Here is a 23,934-nt window from a genome sequence, read left to right as displayed (position 1 = left end):
GTTTCAAATGGATTCAACCCACATGTAACGAGCTAACACTGCCCGGATGCACAAGGACAGTGAAAAATAAGTTCTAGATCTGCTGGGGAGAAGGGCATTTGCAAACCAAAGAGCATAGGGCTCATGCTCCATTCTGTCAGCACACGTTGGCTGGACACACACACAACCCGCTGCGTATTGTGCTGGGGATAAGACATGTGGAGACAAGACGGGGCAGGCCCTGCCCTCAGGGAGCTTGCAGCATATGGTGGAGTCAGACACAAAGCAAATCATTCTTGCACCAGCTAGGACAGAAAAACGGGGAGTGGAAAGAGCGTTCCTCAGTTTAGGCCAACCCCAGAGTTTTGAGACGGGCAGGGCCCCCCCTTGACTTCTTTTCCAACGCCCCTTCAGGTTTTCCCTGGAGCCACCCGGGAGCCTCAGCCTTCTTCCCTGGTTATCTTTCTATCTGTCCCCTCCTTTCCCTCACTGGCTCGGGGCAGGTGGAGGCCCAGGCCTGGGTTGGGAGGTGGAACAGCTGGAGCCACGGTGGTACCTCAGGTTCCTCCACTGCTACCTGACACCAGCCTCCCAGGCCTGGGAGAGCTGCTTGGGTCACCGGTGAGAGTGGGAGCTATAACGTGAGGGGAGCTCAGCCGAGCCGTCACCCACTCCGGTTTCTAGGGAGGGCGGGCTCAGGCCACAGCATCTGCTTGGGGCCCTGCTTATCAGAGCCAACTCGGGCTCGCCCTTCCGGACACACAGGAAAGCGGCTATCTGATAAGACTGGATGGCACCTAGCTGTCAGCCACTTAGTGTGGCAGCCCTCCCAGAAATATTTGCATATTAGATGACACCACGTTGAGGGCTTTGCTTAATGCAAAGGAGCGAATTGCTAATTATAGAGGTCGTGTAGGCTGGCTGGTGGGAAGATTTTATTTGGGTGGATCACAGGGGACCTTCCCATTTTGGCAACAGTCTAGTTCCTTTAGGATGGTGGGCTCCATGATCTCTGCCCTTATTTGATTGTTGTTTTAACTGTGAGGAATCCGCAAAAATGACACATTTGCTCAAGTGTGGGAACCCATCATGTTCCGCGCCCTCCTATGCACCAAACACCTTCCCAACCAGCTGTCCTCTGCGCCTTTTCAAAGGTCCTCTCCATTGTGACAGTGGACCCACGGGGTGCGTAATGTAGCGTTGCCACACTGAGATAACCATACCCACAGAGTCACAATTATGTAAGCGTGGTGGGTTAGTTTTCAACTTCTGGAATCAATCGACTGTGAAAGAGAAAGATGGAATTCAATGCTATCAACTGCAACAATATAAATGTAGAAATACAGCTGGCAGAAGTTGGGGTCCGAAGGGGACATCTCTGTGGAAAGCCAGGTGATGAACGCATTTCACTGAGCAAGGAGACTGCGGAACATGGACCCAACCAAAAACCAAGCGAGCTTTAAGCACGCTGTTTAAAGTTACAATGATAAGGGTGCCTGGGAGGCTCCGTTGGTTGAGCGTCTGACCCTTGATTTTGGCTTAAAAACACGTGACTAAATTTACCATCTTAACTACTGTTAATGTACCGTCCAGCAGTGTTAACCATATTCACATTTGTGAATTGGTTAGATTTGTGCAACAAATCCCTAGAGCTTTTTCGTCTTGCAGAACTAACTCTATAATCATCGAACAACTCGTTATTTCTCCCGCCCCACAGCCCCTGGCAACCACCATGCTACTTTCTGTATCTATGAATTTCACTTAACTTTAGATACCGCATATAAATGGAAGCATGCAACATTTGTCTCATTTCACTTGGCATAATGTCTTTAAGGTCCATCCACATTGTATCATGTAACATGATTTCCTTCTTCTTTAGAGGTTGAATAATACTCCATTGTGTATATAGACCACATTTTCTTTTCTTTCTTTCTTTTTTTTTTTTTTTTTGTTTTTAGACCACATTTTCTTTATCCATTTTTCTATGGATGAACAGTTGAGCTGTTTCCACCTCTTGGGTATTGCAAATAATGTTGCAATGAATATACATGCAAGCTTAATTTATATTTTAAAAAAGGACACCCCAAATAGATGCGGAAACTATGGCCAGAAAAGGCCCAGAATTTGTTTCAAGTCCCTCCTGGGCCAGAGCAAGCCCAGGGCTTCCTGCCTTCACCCTCCTGACAGCTGGGGAGTTGGTCAAGGTCTGACTTCTGGGGATGGTCTGTAAGCTGGAGGAAGCGTGAAGCGGAGTCATGGAATAGCATGGAAAGTGCACAGAAAGGAGCCAACTTGGCATAAGCCTGGCATGTAGTCCACTTTGCCATCCATCCACCTCTGCTGGTGCTCTTGCAGCCCTGCCTGAATCTACCCAGTGCCCTGGCCTGGCTTCTGGTAGCTGGGCAGAGCTGTGATCTGAGTTCAGTGGGAAGACAAGTCTCCACCTGATTAACTGTCTGCCTTTCCCACCAGCTCATTTTCTCCTTTTGGTCTTGGGCCTGTGCCTTGCTGTTAATTTGCAGGGCTCATTTAGGTCTCTTCTGGGTTATCAGGACTCTTTCACCTAGTCCCTGACTGTCCTGCTAGCCCAGATCCCTTTCTAGGCTGGAGGCTGTGGGTGGGGCCATGTCACTCTGCTGGCTAGCTTGGATGGTTTCCTACTGTGTTAGGTGACAGATTGTTCTTGGACAGGAAATTATTTAAGTTCAGCTTTTCCTCTGATGATCTGCAAAGCATTCAGTCAACACATGTGGAACTGAAAACCCTTAGGGACCTGACCATTAATGGGGTCCTCAGGCATAGCATGAGATACTTTCCATAGTGGGGGAAGAGTCGTGGGATATGGGGTCTCCCATATCATGGGGGGAGGGTGTTCCCTATGGGTCTATTGCGAGGTGTGGAAGTTATTTCCTTCCTCACTGGATTGTGGCTTTGGAGCCACCTGGTAGCCTCAGATGACCTTTTATGAGGTTCTTTTCAGAGGCAGTGGCTCTCAGGGGGAGAGGCTAGGTGACAGTTGCCAGAGTTCAGGCAACTGATGTCTGTGTCTAGGAAGGAGGCTGACACCAGGGGTCTTCCTCATTTCCCAATTCTGCGCCATCTGCCTTTCCTGACGTAGATCGTTCACTGGGATGTTCCATTCCAAGTTATCCTGCCTTTTTCCCTTCCAAGCCCTGGAGGTGCATGGAGGAAGGATGTTCTCTAAGACTTAGTATCTAGCCCATAGCCACTAGCCAGAGGTGGCCATAGAAATGTAATCTCATTTCAATTAAATAAAATCAAAAATTCAATTTCTCAGTTGCACTAGCCACACCGTAAGTGCTCAGTAGCCCTATGTGGCTCCCATAATGGGAATTGCAGATACAGAACACTTCCATGAATACAGAAAGGTCTTTTGGACAGCACTGCCCTAGGTCTCCTCTCGCTTTCTTCCTCTATGATTCTGATCCGGAGTGACTGGTAGCTGCTGCTCCCTTATCCTGGGGCCTCCAGAGCATGCTGCCTACTGAGAATTCAAAAGCAGAGAATGAGCAGTGTAGAAATGCCTTCAATTCCCACCCAATATTGAGTCCAGGGCAGCCTTAGGCTCTGAGATTTTGCTCTTCCTGAGGATGACACCTACTGTGTCCTTGCTCTACAGTCCTACGGTCCTGAAGCTGCCACCCAAGCCCTTTAAGTGAGTTCTGGCCTGCAGCAAGGATTCTGTTCTGCTCATCACCAAATCCATTTCTTGAATTTTCCACGGTATAAAGGCATACCAGCGTAACCCAGTCTTCTGAGCTAGACCCCGCTCCTGAAACACCTACATCCCTTTGGATGTTTATCCAGTTACTAACCCTGCTGCAGTGTCCTGTGATAGATACCTGTTGTCCCTACACAAGCCTTCCCAGCAATTAACCATTTGTTTTCCTATGAAAAGAATCTAGCTGTTACGGATGGGAAGAAGTGGGGACATGCCTCAACCTGTGAAGTCCATAACAGGGAATGGGGTTTTCCAGAACAATGTAGCACAGCCTTGCCTTCTCCCCCATACCATCCTTTCAGCCTTTTGGGGGCACCCCAAACAGCACAGGTATTCCCCACAGGACAGCCAACTTTGGGACTCTGTCAGTGAACCTCTTTTACCTCTTTTGTCAGGGATCCCGACAAGGGGGTATGAAGAGGGAATAGGAGGGAAACTTCTACTCTTTCCACTGGGGTTGATAACCTCAGAGAATGTGAATCTCAGGCCCTGGACAGCCATTTCCCTGCCTTGCCTTGAGAGCCAGCCTATAAAGTGGTTCCTAGTAAGAGTAGAAAAAGGGAGAGAAAACAGAGCCGTAAAATAATATCAGAGCCCCTGGAGGCAGCTGTGCCCTGACGATCTTGCAAGCTAACGTACTTCCATCCCTGGATTTTCTAGTTCTAAGAGACAAAGCCCCTTCCACTTAAGTTAGTGTTGGGTCTCTGTCACTTGCAACCAAAAGAATTCTTACTAATACAGAGTCATTAGGTCTGAATGTCTGGGAGGAAGAAGTCTCTGCCTGATGATCAAGTTCAGGTCTTGGCCAAGACACCTGAAAAGAATGACCAGACTGCAATACCAGTGCACCCGAGATGGCTCACCCGAGATGTGCCAGCGTCACACACAGACCAATCCTGACCATAGGTTCGCCTTCCCAGCACTGTCTTCTGCTCCTCATATTTCCTCTCCTCTTCAGCCCCCCGAAATCCTCTCTGTCTCTCAAGACTCTAGTTAGAAGCCTCCTCCTCCAAGAAGTCTTTCCTCATTACTCTAGCCTCTAGCATGCATAAGTTCTCTGCTCTCTGGCTAGTGCCGTGTAGAATTATCAAAAAAATAGCGAACTTATACCGTGTCTGCTTCCATTGTCTACAATGGCATTGTAAAGATCTTACTGTTAAACGTCTGCAGTTTATCCCCTCTCCCACCTGGTTGAGGTCAGAGATGGGGTCTGATGCTTTTCTGTCCTTGACAGGAGCCAACATAATGCCTGGCACATTAACAGAACTGCCATGAATGTGGATTAGAAACCTGTGGGAACAAGTGTGGGAGCTATAGGAGTCAGATGTGTGTGCAGCTCTTCTCAGTGGGAAATAAACATCCACTCGTGTGCCGGCAGGTCGGGGGTGCATCCCCGTAGTAAGTTCTGCGGTCTCCTCACATCAGGGAGGGAGGATGGAGGGAAAGGAGGAGGAAGTGAGAATGTAGATCTTTGCTTAATGGCTGAGACCTCCCAGGGAAGGGTCCCTAGGACATATGGGCTAGTGGAGAATAGAAGTGACTCTGTGCCTCAGACTTCTCTCAACTTCTCTCTCCTGGGGGAGGAGAGCAGACCCAGAGGGTGGGTGCAGGTGAGGAAGGGCACATGCGGAATTGAGTCCTCTCTGGAAACGCCTTCAGAATTGGCTCAGGGGCCACATGGAAGAAACTAGTGTCCTCACCCCACTGTCATTCCTCATTCTGTCATAGCTCCATTTTAATGCAGCTAGAGATTACATTTTCCACCAGACTTGAGTTTGAATGGCATTTGGCTATTTCCCAAACATCCTACCCCAACATTTGAGGCCCAGTATTTGCCAATACTGAAGGCATTAAAGTAATTTAAAGGCTTTTTGAGTGATGAGACGATCTTCAACATAAGCACATATCCTTATTCTTTAAAAGCCAACACTATTTGAATATGTCTCTTCTGGGTCATTTGTAAAAAGGGAGAGAATCTCTTTCCTCTGTTCAGCTGTGGTAATAGTCCCATCTAAGAACACAGAAGATACCACACAGTTAGGCCTTCGACTATTCTCTAATTGTCTTCTGGCTCTTCTCTTTAAAAAAGATTTTTTAAAAATGTTTGTTTATTTTTGAGAGAGACAGAGACAGAGCATGAGTGGGGGAGGGGCAGAGAGAGAGAGGCAGACACAGAATCTGAAGCAGACTCCAGGCTCTGAGCTGTCAGCACAGAGCCTGACATGGGGCTCAAACTCACGAGCCGTGAGATCATGACCTGAGTTGAAGTGAGATGCTTACCCAACTGAGCCACCCAGGTGCCCCTGAGAGCCAGGAGTGCTGCGGTCAGAAGATCAGTGTCCCAACTCACACAGTCAGGCAGAGAGCAAATTCAACCTTTCTTCATTTCTGTGTTCTGTGCAAGCCCTCAAAGAATTGAAGGATGCCCACCTAATCCACAATCCACTCTACTCAGTTGACCCATTCAAATGCTAGTCTCTTCTGGAAACACTCTCATCATAGACACACCCAGAAATAATGTTTAACCAGATGTCTGGGCATCATATGATCCAGTCAAGGTGACCTATAACCTTAACTATCACACACCCTAACACTTATTAAACATATCCCAGGCAGGTGCTAAGTTCTTTACTGGTTTTATTTCATTCTTAGAGATATATATGAAAATTGCATAAAGAAAAAATACTTAGGTGACTTCTAGGGTCTCTTTCTTTTTTAAAATTTTATTTTAGAGAGAGATTGAGAGAGAGAGAGAGAGAGAGAGAGCATGAGTGGGGGAAAGGGGGAGAGGGGCAGAGGAAGAAAGAGAGAGAATCCCAAGCAGGCTCCATGTTGAGCATGGAAGCTGACATGGGACTTGATCCCATAACCCTGGGATCGTGACCTGAGCTGAAATCAAGAGTCAGAGGCTCAACCGACTGAGTCACGCAGGCACCCCTAGGGTCTCTTCCAGTTGTAAGATTCTTTGACTTGAAATGGCATTAGGGAAACTAGGATGCTGAGGTGGGGCTTGGGAACCTAACACTTAGAAGCAAAAATACAAATAACATTATAAGCTACCTCTTTCTGTGGACTAGGAACCATGTGTTCCTTACAAACTGTTTTCTCACTTATTCCTGGAAAACACCCTATGAGATAGGTATTACTACTCACCCCGTTTTCAGATGAGGAAACTGAGACAATGAGAGATTAAATGGCTTGACCAAACAGCAGTATTCAGGCATGTTGACTCCAAAACATGTGCTCTTAACCACCATGCTTCCAGAGAGACTGCAAAACCCTCCTTATCTGGTCTGGATGCCCGAGAATGTGCCTTTCCATGAGGTCACAGGGATGTAGGTGAGCTGGGGGAGGGAGCCGGCAGGAGTGTTGTCATAGGAACAGCAAATTCCACTGTGAGGACTGGTAGCGTGCAGGCAGCTGGGCTGAGGAAGGTTCTGGAAATAATTCTGCAGGAGTCTCTGAGCCCAGGAGGAAGCCGACTCTCTACTCCCTCCAGCAGGACTTGGTAAACCACAGCTTTGCTTCCTGTCTCTCCAGGGGCAGGCAGGACAGGGTGTTCTCTGAGTTCTATTCCTGGGGGATAGGCGGCAGAGCCATGATTAGGACTACAGAGTCTGTGCTTGCCAGGTCCTGCCTTACCTTTCAGAGCCAGCTAGCTTGAGAGGTCACCAGTATTTAGAGACTTTTGCTCCCCCCGCCCCCATCATCTTATGACCTTGAACACATTCTTCCTTTTCTCCCAATCACTCGATACACCAGCCCCTGGAACAGGTCTGTAATTTACTTGTGAGCCTAGCAGGCTTTCCAGTCAGTTGCAAGGCAATTCACAGCAGTTTGGTTCAGAAGAGCAGGGAGGGGACGTTTCTTTCCTTGGGTTTAATTTACTCAAGTTGCTCCCATCTGTTGGAGTCTGATTGCTCCTTGGGAGCCAGGTAAGGTATTTTGGTTGTACAAGTTTCGGCTGCAGAGGGGCCTGGGAACCTGTCCTGGGTCTGCTGCTAAGAGCTACATAACCTGGGGCATGTGACTTGACCTGACGCTTGATGTTCTCACCTGTAAAATGGGAGAGAACTATTGCCTCAAAGGATGGTTGGGAGGATGGAATGAGAATACTCACGGAGCACTTGGCACTGCTCCTGGCACAATGCTACCCCCCTAATCTTCCTAGCAGGCTGAGGACAACCACAGGCCTCAGGTAAGGGTATTTGGATTATGGAGTCAGGGGGTAGGAAGCCAGATTTTTCTCCCTAGTCAATCAAGCTTGGAGGTGAAGAGGAAAGAGAGCTAGTTGCTGAATGATCCAGTTTGGGATTCCTTAGGATGACAGAATCCAAGGTTTTCAGGACTGGAAGAAGCCCTGACAACCCTCTCGGGCTGAGAAGAGTGCAGTCATGTAGCAGGAGGGTGAAGAGGACAGCGAGCCAGGGTGGTCTCCACAAAGCACCGCCTGTGAAGGTAGGCAAGGTTTCCATGGGGTCGGGGGGCGGGGGGGGGGGGGGGCTGGCAGCCACGAATAAGATAGGACTGCGTGGGCTCTGTGAGCCTTTCACCCCTGGATCAGTTCCTCATTTCTCCTGGGGGAGATGCTGGTGACTTAGGAAAATAGAGGGGACTGGGTCCCAGTTGCCCTAATCTGGTTATAACCAACCCATGTTTCCTGCAGGGGCTGGCACAGAAGACAGAGTATGCTGACCTGGGCCCCACTGGTTTCTTGGAACAACTGCTCTGTACTCTTTGGGCAAGATGGAGAAGCCAGGGCTGAGTCTGCCGACAGGCCCCTGTCTAGAAGGAAAACATCAACAACCAAAATTACAGTTAGGAAGAACTGCTTCCATCTGCAAGTAACTGGGCAATTACCTCCTAATTAAGCTCTCATTAATTTGTTTTCCGAGCATTACAGTATCGTAGGTGCACCCCGCCCCACTTGTCACCGAGGTGTTGAGGATGAAGCATTTCACATGAATCAAGGTGGAACTCTTTCATCTGATTACATGTCATAGCCTGATTTGTTCCAACATCGTGAGGTCTTAAGAGTCATACCTTTTTATCTTTGGAGCATTGGATTTGCAGGGTTTCTTCTATTTAAAGTCCTGGGTTTGGGGAAGGAGGGGAGGAAAAGGAAGGACCAGGAGGGGAAGAGACAAAAGGTAGAATTCAGATCACTTTTCCCACATGTGGTCTATGCATCTGAATCACTTGCTATTAAAATGCAGACTCCTAGGGGTGGCTTCAGTCCTGCATTAGAAAGTTCCCAGATGATTCTTATGAATGCCCAGGTCTGAAAATCTCAGCTAGAAGCAGACAGTCCTATGGGATATTAACACAGATAAAGAAGTACACAGACAACTCACAACACCATTTCAGCTAATAGTTTCTGAACCCACCCCAGAAAATCTTTCACTTTAGCATTAAGCTGGGGAAAGCTTGACTGTTCCATGTTTATACCTCATCCATCTTACAGGTGATGGTGCAAATAGAAAAACATCTGGCACAAAGGCGGAAAATCCAAGAAAGGACAATGTGTAAATCAACTCCTAGACCCTTAAAGGCTGATATCTTAGTGCCAGCTCTCTGGTCTCAGGTGTCGTAAATGCTGACTTACAGCTCCTTTATCTGCCGATAAAGAAGGTGGACATAAGTGGATCTCCAGAAATGGTTCGCAAGCAGCTCCCAGGTTCTTGAAAAACCACAAGTGATTGGCAAATGTTTCTGTTGCAGACACAAACTCAAACAAACAGCTCATTTCCTTCAAGAGCTCTTCACAGCAGTGGCTGGGAGCCTGAAGGTAGGGGCGGGGGCGGGGGGGGGGGGTAGTCTTCCTCTCCCTTCCCCCACACCTTCTTCCCCTTTCTGATGTCAGATTTTTTTCTGACAACACGGGGTTTAGACTTGGGGAAAGAAGCAATGAATAAAGAACTTCAGGACAGGGATTTCAGTTCTCCCCCCCTACCCAACCCCCAGGCCTTTGCCCTCTCAGAGTGAGTTACAGACCTTCCATTTTATTCATTTCAGGAAGCCTGGGGGCCACAAGGCTCTGAATCACTGTCTTGTAAGGGCATTGTGTTACGTTGAACTTCATTCAGTGTTCTCTGAGAAAATACAGAGCTGGGTCCTGCCTACCAAAGATTCTTGCAATCTGATAGAATTCTGATAGATTCTGATAGATTCTGATTACAGGCAGTCTGGTAATTCTGGAACAGGTGGTAGGAGTTCACACTTTTTAAAATAAAAATAACAGTTTTGTTGAGATATATTGCACGTACCACACAGTTCACCCACTTAAAGTATACAATTTAATGGTTTTTTTTTTTTTTGGTGTAATCACTATTTTTAGTGTCTATAGCACTCCTAAAAGAAATGCCAAACCCATTAGCAACTATTCCCCATCTTTTTCCAACTTCCCTCCACCCCTACCCCAGCTCTAAGGCAGCCACGAATCTACTTTCTGTCTGTATAGATTTGCTTATTTTGAACAGTTCATATAAATGGAATTGTACGTATATGGGTTTTGGTGGCTGGCTTCTTTCACTTAGCGTAATGATTTCAAAGTTTGTTCATGTTGTAGCACCAACCACTACCTCATTCCTTTTTATGACTGAATAATATTCCATTGTACAGATACACATTTTATCCATTCATCATCAACTGATGGACATTTGGGTTGTGCCTACCTTCTGGCTATTGAGTAGTGCTTCTATAAACATTCGTGTGCAAGGTTTTGTATGGACACACTTGGGTACATACAGTAAAACCTTGGATTGCGAGTAACTTGTTCTGCCAGTGTGCTGCAAGATGAGCAAACATTTCTAATAAATTTTAACTTGATAAACAAGCCATGTCTTGCAATATGAGCAGTACGTGACGCCCAACGTCACATGATCACAACTGAGCCAATGGTTCTTGAAATTCGCTTTGATATACAAGTGCTTTTGATTACAAGCAGGTTTCTGGAACAAATTATGCTCGCAAACCAAGGTTTTACTTGTATATACCTAGGAGTGGAATTGCTGAGTCATGGGTTCACTGTTTGATCTTTTATGTATGAGAGTTCTAATTTCTCCATATCCTCATTAACCCTAATTATTATATGTGTTTTTGATTTTAGCCATTCTAATGGGTATTTAGTGAAATTTCATTTTAAAAAGTTTCTTTTAAAGATTTTATTTTTTTATGTGATCTCTGTACCCAACTCGGGGCTCAAACTCATGACCCCAGTATCAAGAGTTGCACGCTCCACTGGCTGAACCAGCCAGGTGCCCCTTAAAATTTTTTTAATGTTTATTATTTTTTTTAAATTTTTTTTCAACGTTTTTATTTATTTTTGGGACAGAGAGAGACAGAGCATGAACGGGGGAGGGGCAGAGAGAGAGGGAGACACAGAATCGGAAACAGGCTCCAGGCTCTGAGCCATCAGCCCAGAGCCTGACGCGGGGCTCAAACTCACGGACCGTGAGATCGTGACCTGGCTGAAGTCGGATGCTTAACCGACTGCGCCACCCAGGCGCCCCAAATGTTTATTTTTTTAAGCAAGGTCTACACCCAATGTGGGGCTTTGACTCACTACCGGAGAGATCAAGAGTTGGCTCACGGACTGAGCTACCCAGGCACCCCTCATTGTTTTTTTTATTCCATTTCCATGGTGGTTAATGTTGTTGAGTAGCTTTTCATGCACTTATTGGCCATTTCTATATCTTTTTTGGAGAAATGTCGACTTGATTTTTTGCCCATTTTTATTTTACTTAGAGAGAGAGAGAGAGAGAGCATGCATGTGCACTCGAGCAGGGAAGGGGCAGAGAGAGAGGGAGAGAGAGCAAATCCCAAATAGGCTCTGCACTGTCAGTGCAGAGACCAACTAGGGGCTCAATCTCACACATGAGATCATGACATGAGCGGAAATCAACAGATGCTTAACCAACTGAGCCACCCAAGTGCCCCTTGCCCATTTTTAAATTTTTTTTTTTTTTATTGAGTTGTAGGAATTCTTTATATATTCTAGGTAAATCTCTTATCAGACAAGTGATTTGCAACAATTTCCTCTCATTTTTTGGGTTGTCTTTTTACTTTCTTGATGACCCTTGAGGCATAGAAGTTTTAGATTTTGATGACGTTTAATTCGTCTTTTATTTTGTTGCTTGTGGCTCACACTTTGAGAAACATTACTAAAATGCAACTTGAAACTCTGGAAGAGACCTCAAAGCTTGGCTGGGCTTTTTAGGTCACCTTGGAGGGGATTTCCTCCCCCCATCCCAGCCGCCCAGGTTCCTCCTCTGAGCTGGACGCAGAGAGCCTCAGGGAACCTTCACCGTGTTTATATCCCCTCCCTCTCCTGAGGTCTACCACAATGGAGCAGCTGAAATGACAGTTTGGAAATGTCCTTTATTGTGAAAACTCAATGGTCTTTGTCTCTGGGATTTGAAATTTTGATGCTGATGTTGGCAGCCAAGAGTTAGGAAGGAGCGGGGGAAGGGCCCGGGAAAAGTAACCCATCCACTGATCTCCATAGTGAGTCATTTCAATCTTCTGTGCTGTCTTGGTTTTCTCACCCATAAAATGGGGGAGAACACCTCCATCTCCCCATCTCTGTGGGGATACTGTGATGATGAATTAATCTGTATTTGTTAGAACACTTTGAGATCTTGGATTAAAGGCATTACTGAAGCACAAGGTATTATTATAATAATAAATGATTTAATAGTAGGGAGGGTGCAGCTACTAAAGCAAGAATCGGAAGGGGCAGGAAGTAGGGAGGCTCTAATTGGTGGAGTCTGGGCCCAGACACAGGTCTTTATCCTTAGAGGTGAGATTGTCTGATTTCTCACAAACTGGGTTATTTCATCTGAATTCAGCACTTCATGACAGAGTACTTCCTATATGACTTCTGCCGTGAGGAAAGACTACAGTTTTTGTTTTTGTTTTAGGAAATAAGTTATGTATACCAAAACAATTAGAAGCAATGCAAGACATTATAATGAAGTTCTGAATTGAATATAACAGGTGTCAAAAAGAAGGCAGAAAAGATGGTGAAGATCAGCTTTCCCCAGGTCTATCGCACACTAGCTGTGTGGCCGACCTTGCCTCAGCTTCTTCTGTGACTATAGTTGTTTGTATAAAGGATTTAGGGTTAGTAAGCACTCAAATGTTGGACCTATCTGGGATCTTGTCAGACTCTGCTTTTGCTGGTTATGTAATCTTGGTCAAGTTGCTAGATACCTCTGATCCTCAGTTATCCTGTCTGTAAACTGGGGATAAGGATACTTACTAGCTCACAAGGTAACTGTGAGGATAGAGGAAGGCAATGTCAACAGCTTAGCACCACTCCCTACAAATGGTAAGCCTCCACTAAATGAGTCATTATTACTGTCATTGACACTCTTCGCGGTCCTGGCTAAGGCGTGAGGAGTGCACTCAGTAATGGCTTAGCCAAGTCAAGGGCCTTCTTTGGACGCTGGAATTTGAGGTGGGCAGGACGGGATTGGTATGATTCAGGTGATCAGAGAAGAAAGGATCAAAGAAAGGCAGAAGCATGAGGAAGGACTGCCCCCTGGAAGGCAGGACGGGACTTGGGCTTCTCACGGGAGCCTGGCCGGCTGTATCCGGTAGAGCCGCGGCGGCTGTTTACCCCCAAACTCCTTCCGCAATCTCGGCTTTCACCTTCCCAGTCCGCGAATGTAGGGCTCTGCAAGCTTGGAGCAGACCCTCCCTGCCCGAGGCATGTGGGTCCGGCTTCCGGGGCCGGTCAGGCCCAGCGCTTACCCCTTTCCCTGCCGTCTGGAGCCAGGAGCCCCGCAGTCTACACCCCACCCTCTGCCAGGATCCTGTTTCAAAGTCACCTGAAAGCCATTTCCTTCCGCGCCCGCCGTCTCAACTCCCCTCCCCTCCCTGTAAATCACCTGGAATTTGCATTTGCCTGGAGCTTTTTTTTTTTTTTTTTTTAAGCTTGTTTTCTTTTTGACGAGAACTTTACTTGTCGTTTACTATACACATTTGTCTACACAGAACCTAGCGATTCTGTATCAGTGTCCCATTCCTTCTCCCTAGGAACTGGTGGTAATGCCTACCCAGTGGTACCTCTGCTGGGGTCCCACCCTGGGCTTCTCTCCTGCCTTGTGCTGGACAGCATCTTTTGTCTATCTTTCTTGATGAATTATTTTGCATTTTAAAATTTATGATCTTGCTCAAAATCTAGCCTGTCCTTATTGAGAGCCCCCCCCCCCCAGGTGTGTGCCTTTCCATACCCATAAGGTTACATAAAGACATAAAAACGGAAGGAGACGGGTTCTCTGTCTTCGTTTCACGAAAACGTGGTTCTCTATTACACAGGTTTCCGCATCTTGTTTTATCCACCGAGTTTTGGTGGACTCCCGCCAAGTTAGCAGTTTCTTCATCTCATCAGCTTCTCAGAGGCTTGGATTTACATTTGTAAAGGGTCACAGGGACCGAGCTGCGGTGAGGCATTCTTGACGTGCCTTTCGGACTCAAAACGGCCGAGGTGACCTGCTCCAGCAGGATCGAGACCCCCGATGCCGATCACAACTAAGGTCCTACTAGAAAGCCCCCTTTCCTGTCCGCACAATGAGGGATGTTTGGCTATGACACCGGGGTGACCCCCACCACGTGCGTCATTGAATCTACGAACATCTAGGCGGCCGGGGAGCCGCTCGCGTGGGGCGGGACGGTCACCGTCCGGGCGGCGCGCTCGCCCCACCTGCGGGGTTAATCATTAGCGGCGCACGATCCCCTTTACCCCGGGCTCCAGCTCGCCGCGTCGCGAAGTTTACCCGGGTCCCCGCGGAGCCGCCAATTGCTGGATTCCAGCGGCGGGCCCGAGTCTCCACCCACTGGAAAAATTCCTGGCCCGCTCCTCCCTCTCTCCTCCCTCCCGCCGCAGCTCCGGCTGCGCTCGCCCGGCCCCGACTTCCTGCCGGGCGCTGGGAAGGCGCGCGCGGGCTGGGGTCCCCGGGGGCCGCGCCTGCAGCCGGCCGAGTCCCGGACAGCCGAGGGGCTGGGCAGTGGGCGGGAGCGGCGGGCAGCCTCAGCCACTGCCGAGAGCGACTTTCAAACTCGCGCCCGCGTCGCGGCCGCACCTGGGCAGCCTCTCGCGCCGAGCGTGCCGGACCCAGCGGGGCGGCGACCGTGCGGTGAGTGGCCCTCGCTTCTCCCCTCTCCCTCCGCCAGTGGCAGCGCCTAGAGCCCCTCCGAGACCCCCCTCTCCCCACTCCCGGGCCCTCGCTCCAGCCCCCCGCGGGGTGAAGACTCCGGGCGGCTGAGGAGGGCCCGGGGCCGCGTTGGCGCCTTCCAAGGCGACCTCCCGGCAGAGGACCGGAGCGCGGGAGGCTCGTGCACGGAGACATTTTCTGTCCTGTAGCCCCCACCCCGGAAACAAAAGGAGCGAGCGCGCCAGGTGGCTCCGGGAGGCCCCGTTTGAAAGTGGGGAAGCCCGCGAGGCTGCGCCCACCGGCTCCCCCTGCGCGCTCGGTCGCCCTAGGGCTGGCCCTTGCCTCGGACTGTGGGCCCCGGGCCGGGTGGACCCTTTTGCGGAATGACCCCAACCTTTGGTCCAGGGAGCCCAAAGGGGCGCCAGCAGCCTGTTCCGGGTTGGTGCCACACGGTGCTCGCTGTTGGAAATCTCTCCTCCTGTACTGAAGGGATTAGAGGGGGTGCCAGAAATGAGGTGTCGGGAGCCGAAGGCATAGAAGCCACTGGCTGCCACTGTCTACCTCGACCTCACCCACTCCTGAAATCTGTTTGGTTAATTTCCTCTCTTCTCAGCTCTTTGGTTTGGAAAGCTAGGATAAGACGTGCAAACTTGAAATTTCGGGACATTTTTCGGTAGCTACTTTTACTCCTTGGCGCTGCTTTTGAAAACAAAAGGAAGAACGGAGTGGGAAATGTACTGGTAGGAGGCTGGAGAGGTGTGGCCCGGGGTGGGGGTGGGGAGGCGGTCTCAGTGGCCACGGCAAGGGTTTCATTCTTGAGGCCATTTGCTAAACTGTTGGCTGATGAAGGAGGCTGTCTTCTGCTCCGGAGCCCCTCGTGAGGCGACTCAGACTGCATCATACTACATTGAACCCTAGACTGGGGGTTCCCAGAGTCTCCCCAGCCCTGCCTCTTCATGCAGCCCAATCACATCGACCTTGCTTAAGAAATAGTAAGTAGGGAGAGTAATGACAGCCCAGGAGGACTTCCCCTTTGAGCACATTGCTTGCTTTCCTTTTTGGAAAGTGCCTTTCTAGCACCTTCCTTGCTGGACTGAGAGTGGAATCCTGATTGACTTCAGCTGGGAATGACTTCATTCCAACCATCCCCAGCAGAAAACCTAGAGAGTAAGAATCCAAGGAAGATGTACCCGTTCTGTTATTCATCCCTTCCCGTCATCCTGGGGTGCCTCATCTTGTCCTTCTAAGCCTGCTGTTAATACTCCTGCTGCTGAACCCTTTCCCTTCCCTGAGGGCAGGGCAACCCCTTGGCTCCCTGGATATCCTGCTCTGGGTAAACCAAGTCCTAGAAGCAGAGGGAGTGCTTTAAAAGCTGTTTTGCGGGGCTTTTCCACTGCCTTTTAGTAGACGTGGCCTATTAAGGAGAGTGGAAAGAGCACTAGCCTTGGAGTCCACTTGAGCTTAGCCAAGGCCGACAAGCGATAGCCTTGGAGTCCAGCACAGGATTTTGCTTGAGTTTTAATCCTGGCTCTACTGCATAGCATTAAAGATTGGTAGAGTCGCTTGAGCTGGAAGGCACCTCTGACTAGCCTGCTCTATCTACACATGAAGGCTGCAGAGCCCAGAGATGGGAGGTGGTTTGAGCCTTATCCCTGTTGGCCAAATAGGGACTAGAACTCAGATTCCTTCTCTGGCTAATCCATGCTTTCTCCAACATGACCTAGGCATGTCACACATCTTTCAGACTCCCGTTTCCACTGGAGTAAAGTGGGCTACTTGCCTGCGTTTCCTATAGAGGCTGTGGTAAGGATCAGATGAAGCCAGAGATGTGGAAAGTGCTCCATGAGCTCCTATACAAAATAAAGAGCTCCCTGTGACTGGGAGGAACTCTCAAGAGCTTTACAGTTACTGGATATGTCCCATATGTGCCATAGGAGATGGCAGATACCAGGATCCTATGGTGGAAGTTTACATCTGTGGCCTGTGATATCAGCCCCAGGGTAAACATTTGGCTTACTGAATCCACAGCTAACCCAGGGTCACTGTGTTTACACAGGAGGAGGCCAAAGGCCATGGCCTGGGTGATGACCAGGGCTGTAGGGGAACAGGGACTGTGTTCCAGACTTGTGGCTGGCTCCTTCACCTCCCCCCCCCCCCCCCCCCAGAACTTTGTGAAGGCTCTGGCTCCAAGCCTGGAGGGGTTGCCACAAGCCCAGGCCCCGGTGCTGACTTTGGAGGGTTAATTGTGGCGCCATCTAGCTATTCTCTGTTGTGTTGGGGGTTGAGGGGACTCTTGGCTTTGGGAGGCTGTTGCCTTTGCAGCTGCACTGAGGGGCCTCTTCAGCTCCTCATTTGCCTCCCTCCCCCCACCCCAGGCTGCCCTTCTGGCCCAGGCCTCTGCTCTGTGCCGCCTCTCTGGCCAGCTGCGTGTCCATAGGCCTTTGTTCCAGGGCTGCCTGCCTGCCCTCCCCAGCAGAAGCCCTCAGGCTGGGGCCTTGGCAGCTGGAAATCACTACTGCCAGCAGGAAAGGCTTTACTGGAGTCCACAGGGGACCTGGCAGACCTTCATTTCCTCTTAATTGGACTCCTCTTAGGGCTCCTAACTTGCTCTCTTTTTCTCATCTCACTTCTTCCCCTGAATGGATGGATCATCCTCTTTTCTTCCAGTTAGGCTTCCTAAGGTGTATTTTAAAGTATTCATTTATTCAACATTTATTTGGCACCTACTGTATATGAATATGGACACAGCAGCGATCAAAGGATAACAAAAATCCTTGACCTCGTGGCACTGACTTCTAGTGGGGGAAGCCAACAGTAAAGCAAGGTAGAAAGTGAATAGAAAGCATGTCAGCGATAAGCAGAAACATGGATAGGGAAGGTGGATGCACATTACCGTGGAAGGGGTGAGATGGCATTTTTAGATGGGGTGGCCTGGGAAGCCTCCTGAACAAGGGATATTTGAGATAATGCCTGAGGGAAGTATTTCCCTTTGTCTCTTTGCTTGAAACCCAGTTAAGCAACCCACTGTGGAACTGAGGGGCAGGGTTTGGAATTGGGTGCACCTGGATTTGGATCCCAGCTTTCCAGCTTGCTAGCCCTGCGGTGCTAACCTCTAAGTCTATGTTTCTCACCTGTAAAATGGCATTAGTCATCATTCCTACCACGTACGGTATTGTGTGACCATGAACAATGAGAACCAATGTTCAGTGCTTCGCACAGCCTACAGAGGTGTTCAATACGTGATAATCTTATTATTTCTCCAAACAAATTGTGCAGGGGTAGTCCAAGATATTAAATGCCATCGCCAAGGACTCTGGATGAAAGGCTTTGCATTTCAAGTGTTAGGCAGGGGTGGGGAATTGGAGGGAGGTAAAAACAGAAACCTTGGTTAGCGCAGGCTTTCTTGTTAGTGAGACTTTTCTACCCTATCCTAGGTTCCCGATGGTGGGGTTGAGGATGCTGGACTCCCAGGTGTGTGCCTTTTTCCCAGGCAACGGGTGAGCTGGGGGTAGCCCTGGCCCTCCCTTGCTCTGGAAATCCCCCTGCTTTTAAACAGCCCTGATGAATCACACCATGGTCCTTGGCCTCTCCGCCCTGCCTCACAGCTGGGAAGGCTATCCGCCCCTCTCCCAGGGTCCTGTAGATAACTTATGTTCCAAGAGGGAGTGAAAGGGGTGGGGAAGATGAGGGAGGGGGAGGAGAGGGGAGGGGAGGCCTGGGCAGATTGCGTAGGTGGCAAGAGGATTGTGACGGGGGCTTATCTTGGGTCCTGCCTGGACTCTAACTGTTCAGCTCTGTGCTGCATCCGCCCGGCCAGTCTGAGGAGTCTCTTTTAGCTGGAACCACGGACCTCAAAGGGAGGGGCCTGATCTAAGACTGCTGTCAAAGCTGTGGTGAGCGGTTTCCTGGGGGCCCTGCCCTGGCTCAGGAAGCAGGGATGGGCTGTGGGGGGTGAGGCCCAGGGAAGTGGTCATCAGCCAGACCACACCCCCTGAGGGCCCTGTGGCACACGCAGGACAGCAGGCAGGCCCTGTGGTGACGGGGTTTTCTGGGCCTGCCAATTGGTGCCTAGAGACTGCATAAGGCTGGTTATAATCTGGCCTCAGAGAAAGTTGCAAACAGGCATTTTTGTGATTTGGGGTGGCCGTAAGTCAGAAGGAAAACCGGGCAGGGCCCTGTACCCCATGATCAGAAGGAGGTGCATCGAGATGCTAGCAGCCGCTCTGGGGGTTAGCTGCCCGGGATGAAGGCCTGTCTTGTGAACTGGGTCTCTCTGCTCTTTGCTCCTCATTTTGATTAGAAGCTCTCTGAGGAGAGAGTGCTTGATTCATCTTTGTTCCTGTATAACAGAACCGTATAAAGTGTAATCAACAGGGTGTGATGAGCTTGTGCCGAGGTCCCGTCCTGAGCATAATCTGGGCTTGGTGGTCTCATTTGCTCCTGGTTTTGTTCCATGGGATTTGGGAGAAGAAGGCAGCGGCGGGGGTCAGGGCCCACCTGGGTAGGCTGTTGCCATCTGGGAACACAGGCAAAGGGAGAGCCGGACTTTTTATGGTTCTCTTGCTGGCCTTTGGGGAGGCAGCCCTGGTTTAAGCTCGGGAAATGGGTTTTTAAGGACTCTCACTCTGCTTCCTGATGAGTAGATTGTGGGGCTGGACACAGGTCCTGACAAAGGTTCCAGTGGGCACAATGGTGGCTGTCCATGCAACCTTTTGGGAAACACAGTTTGAGAGTCCTTGAAGTTGCTGATTATTGCTGGGGTCCGGCTAAGAATAGAGGGAGGGATGCCAGAGGAGTAAAGTCTAGTTCTTACTGTGTAACAGCATCTCAAGAGGAGAGCTGGAACTACAGGTATTGGAAGCTCTCAAAAATTCATATCCTTTACTCCCCAGGCTGCAAGACTGTGTGTGTGTGTGTGTGTGTGTGTGCGCGCGCGCGCGCGCGTGCACGTGTGCGTAAATTGGAGGTTCTTGAGCAACATTTGGCAAGTGTTGACAAGAAAAGGGAACCAGTATTCATGTAGCCTCTCTCTGTCCTGCACATTGCTACATCCCAATTCCTGCACATTGCTTCCTGCATCGTAGGATTCCGATAAACACTTGCTGTATAAGTAAATATTTGCTGCTGTGTAATGAAACCTTAGGAATTAAAAGAAATTTTCACATTCTTCACAAATGTTCTATTCCTGTCTAAAAATGCCTAGGATATTTGGGGAAGTTAACCTGTGGTCAGCTGCTGTGACGGAGGGGCAGGCAGCTCTGTATTCCCGCAGCCTGGAAAAGTGGAAGGGTGCTGACTGGAGTCCCTGGGACCAGTCCTGCCAGGCCCGTGGCAGGATTTGCCCCCATGCAAAGTGGACAGAAGGGGTGCTTGTGGTTTTGAATATAGTTCATCCCATGATGTGTCCCATAATATCCCACAGAAGGCAGTGGGTCCCCTCTTGTGTGCTCCTCAGGACTTGTCCTACCTGTGGTCCTGCTTATCTGCATATAGTCAAGACCTCTAATCAGCCAGGACTCCAGTTCCTACGTTTTTCTTCACACCAGCCCCCTCAGACTCTGTTTAACTTTTATGTATATGTTGTGTCATCCCGTTTCCAAGCCTACAGCTGAAAGGAAGCAGCAAAGGAAAGGCTGTAAAGAGACCAGCATAGAGAGGAAAAATGCCCACGGAGCAACTGGGAGTTGACAGTAAGAGTGGACAGAGGTCGGAACGGCAGGAAGGGCAAGTACCTGCGTAAGAGCTGGGATCTCTTTAGGAGGAATGACCCTTAGGCAGGTGGTCATCATTTTGATAAGTGATGCTCTGCTGGTAATTGTGACCTTGAGTCGTCCAGAAAAGGTTAAATGATGTTCCCTTGACCGTTTAGGAAGGCATGCAAGGAAGCGTGTAACATTTTTAAAAGGTTCCCAACCAGATTGACTACAACTTTTAAAAGTGTTGATACTTGAGTAATAATATCACCACTCCTCTGGACAAAGGCAGAATAAGTGGTGTTACCCACTGCCACAGATAAGGAAACGCAGTCCACCCAAGGTTGGAAATGTGTCCAGGAGCACTCAGCCAAGACTTGGCAGGGATGAGATTTGAATTTTTTTTTTTTTTAACGTTTATTTATTTTATTTTTGGGACAGAGAGAGACAGAGCATGAACGGGGGAGGGGCAGAGAGAGAGGGAGACACAGAATCGGAAACAGGCTCCAGGCTCTGAGCCATCAGCCCAGAGCCCGACGCGGGGCTCGAACTCCCGGACCGCGAGATCGTGACCTGGCTGAAGTCGGCTGCTTAACCGACTGCGCCACCCAGGCGCCCCAGAGATTTGAATTTTTGAGTGACCCTGGGGCACAGGTGCACCGCTTTATCCAAGACTTTTTAAAAACTCTCTTGAGTTTTTTGGCTTTTTGGACAGCCCTCTCTTCAGGGGGGTCCATCCGGCTAGTCAAGTAAAGCAGCTCCAGCCCTAATTCAGCTGCGCCCAGATGGCCTGCCAGGTATCCCAAAGGGCACTCGTCTTAGAAACAAGAATGCTTTCAGTACAGTTACAATTTAAGCATCCGCCTGGGTGCCACACAGCACTTTCAGAGGCCAGAAAATGACAGGGAAGAAGGAGCTGCAGTTTCAAACATCCCAGGCCTCTTTCCCAGGGAAGCTTTGTTCCTTTGTTTTGGTTCTGGATGCTGCTGAAAGGTGCTTCCGTGTGTGGCCTTGGTCCCGGTTGTTCTAGTCAGTCTTCAGGTGACGGCCCGCCCCTGCCTTGGAACCCTGACCCAGTCCCGCTGTGTTCCCACTGTGCAGACCCGGCAAGTGGTAATTGTATCATCCTTACCTCTCTCATTTATTGCGGAGATAGAATGTTACAGATGCAATCTCTTGGGGAAATTTTCTTCCCTCCTTCCCCAGAAGTAAAATTCTCCCGACTATGATATTTATTATTCCTTTGCATGTTTTTATACTTTTTATACTTTACACTTAGAGACATATAAGTAGCATATGGTATTGTGTTGTTTTAATTTTGACCTATATAGCATCACGTTCAATGTGTTCTCCTTGAACTTGAATTTTTTATCCAACATTGTTACCTAGATTTATCCATGTGTGTTTTTTTTTTTTTATTAATGTTTATCTTATTGAGAGAGCAAGCAGGGATGGGCAGAGAGAGAGGGAGAGAGAAATCCCAAGTAGGCTCAACGCTGTTATTGCAGAGCCCCACGCGGGGCTCAGTCTCACAAACTGTGAAATCGTGACCTGAGTGGAAACCAAGAGTTGGACTTTAACCGATTGAGCCACCCAGGCGCTCCCGTATTGGTATATTTAAATCTCATTTATTCATTCATCGCTTGTGTGGTATCTGTTGTAGAACTGTATCACCTTGCACTTACTGATGGACATTTTTTTCACCACTGCAAATAATACCGTGTTGAACATGCATGTCAGTCTTCTCTCCCAAGTACGTCAGCAGTGCGATTACTGGGTCATAAGTTGTGCTTTTCAAGATACTGTGAAACTGTCCCCAAATGATTTGTAAACAACTTATATTCTTACCAGAAATAAGAGAACTCCTAGTTTGCTAACTTTTTTTTTTTTTTATCTTTCAATCTGGTAGGTATGAAATGGTATTTTAAAATTATTTTTTAAAAAGTGTTTTCTTTCTTTTTTTTTAATGTTTATTTATTTAAAGAGAGAGAGAGAGAGAGAGCATGTGTGGGCACACACGATTGCATATGGGGGAGGGGCAGAGAGAGGGGGAGAAAGAGAGTCCCAAGCAGGTTCCTTGCTGTCAGTGCAGAGCCCAACGTGGGCCTGGATCCAGGAACCAGGAGATCGTGACCTGAACTGATATCAATTCAGATGTCCAACCAACTGAGCCACCCAAGTGCCCCAATAAAAGGGTTTTTAAAATTAACACTTTGGGGTGCCCGGGCGACTCAGTCGGTTAAGCGTCTGGCTCTTGATGTTGGCTCAGGTCATGATCTCACAATTGATGGGATCAAACCCCTATTTGGGCTCTATCCTGACAGCGAGGAACCTGCTTGGGATTCTCTCTCCCCCTTTCTCTCTATCCTTCTTGCACACACTCGCTCTCTCAAAAGAAATAAAATTTACACTTTGATTACAGGTAGGGTGGACACTTTTCCTGTTTATTGGCCAGTCGTGTTATTGTATGAGTCTTTGCCCTTTACGTTAAAAAATCTTTGTATTTAACTGGATAATAAATATATCCGCATGATTCAAACTGCAAAAGAGAACACAGTGAAAAGTTTCCCATGCGTACCCCCCACGCCTCTCCCACGTGCTATCGGTTCTTGTATACTTTTCCAGAGTTTTAATTGCCATTGTCTTTTAGGAGTTAAAAGATATATATGTTAAATAACTAATCTTTGGTATATTATATTCGTTACATAGAGCTGTGGGTTGTCTTTATTAATAATGTCAGTTTTCATAAGGAAGTTTTAATTTTAATGTCAGATTTACCAATCTTTTGTTTATACTTTGTCTCTTGTTCAAAAAATCCTCTCCTGCTCTGATTTTATAAATATATTATTTTATTTTATTTATTTATTTATTTTTCAACGTTTATTTATTTTTGGGACAGAGAGAGACAGAGCATGAACGGGCGAGGGGCAGAGAGAGAGGGAGACACAGAATCGGAAACAGGCTCCAGGCTCTGAGCCATCAGCCCAGAGCCTGACGCGGGGCTCGAACTCACAGACCGCGAGATCGTGACCTGGCTGAAGTCGGACGCTTAACCGACTGCGCCACCCAGGCGCCCCAATAAATATATTATTTTAAATTTAAGTTTTGCTTCCCATGCTTACATTTTAAATTCATTTTAAATTTTATATGAAATTGGATCTCAGCTCTGGCTCCACACTAAAGCCTTATGAGGAGCTTTAAAAAGAAAGTACTGATGTCTGAGTATCACCTCAGATAAGACCAATAAAATAATATCTTGGGGCACCTGGGTGGCTCAGTCAGTTGAGCTTTTGACTTTGGCTCAGGTCATAATCTCACAGCCTGTGAGTTTGAGCCCTGCCTCGGGTTCTGTGCTGAGAGC

At 48.5% G+C, this 23,934-nt stretch overlaps 1 protein-coding gene and 2 long non-coding RNA genes across 3 annotated transcripts in view; 2 read left to right on the top strand and 1 right to left on the bottom strand.

The window, feature by feature from the left end:
* Window positions 1–897: 897 nt before the first annotated feature.
* Window positions 898–7,049, bottom strand: LOC147579907 (uncharacterized). The gene is made up of 2 exons (XR_015251845.1): window positions 6,875–7,049; window positions 898–1,262 (listed from the first exon to the last, which is right to left on the bottom strand). It is a non-coding gene; the product is annotated as an uncharacterized LOC147579907 (long non-coding RNA).
* Window positions 7,050–7,089: 40 nt separating this feature from the next.
* LOC147579906 (uncharacterized) lies at window positions 7,090–9,469 on the top strand. The gene is made up of 3 exons (XR_015251844.1): window positions 7,090–7,229; window positions 8,044–8,179; window positions 8,388–9,469. It is a non-coding gene; the product is annotated as an uncharacterized LOC147579906 (long non-coding RNA).
* Window positions 9,470–14,727: 5,258 nt separating this feature from the next.
* Window positions 14,728–23,934, top strand: part of PLEKHG3 (pleckstrin homology and RhoGEF domain containing G3) — a 42,581-nt gene continuing 33,374 nt past the window's right edge. Inside the window, exon 1 of the mRNA XM_086709537.1 lies at window positions 14,728–14,862. The gene's annotated coding sequence lies outside the window, so the exon portion shown is untranslated. The remainder of the gene's footprint in view (window positions 14,863–23,934) is intronic.

This window comes from Puma concolor, chromosome B3 (genome assembly GCF_028749965.1).
Source record: "Puma concolor isolate L17-30 chromosome B3, mPumCon1.1.hap2, whole genome shotgun sequence".
Taxonomy (NCBI): Eukaryota; Metazoa; Chordata; class Mammalia; order Carnivora; family Felidae; genus Puma; species Puma concolor.
The sequence above is the reverse complement of the archived record's forward strand: the minus strand, read 5'-3'. Positions and strand labels throughout refer to the sequence as shown.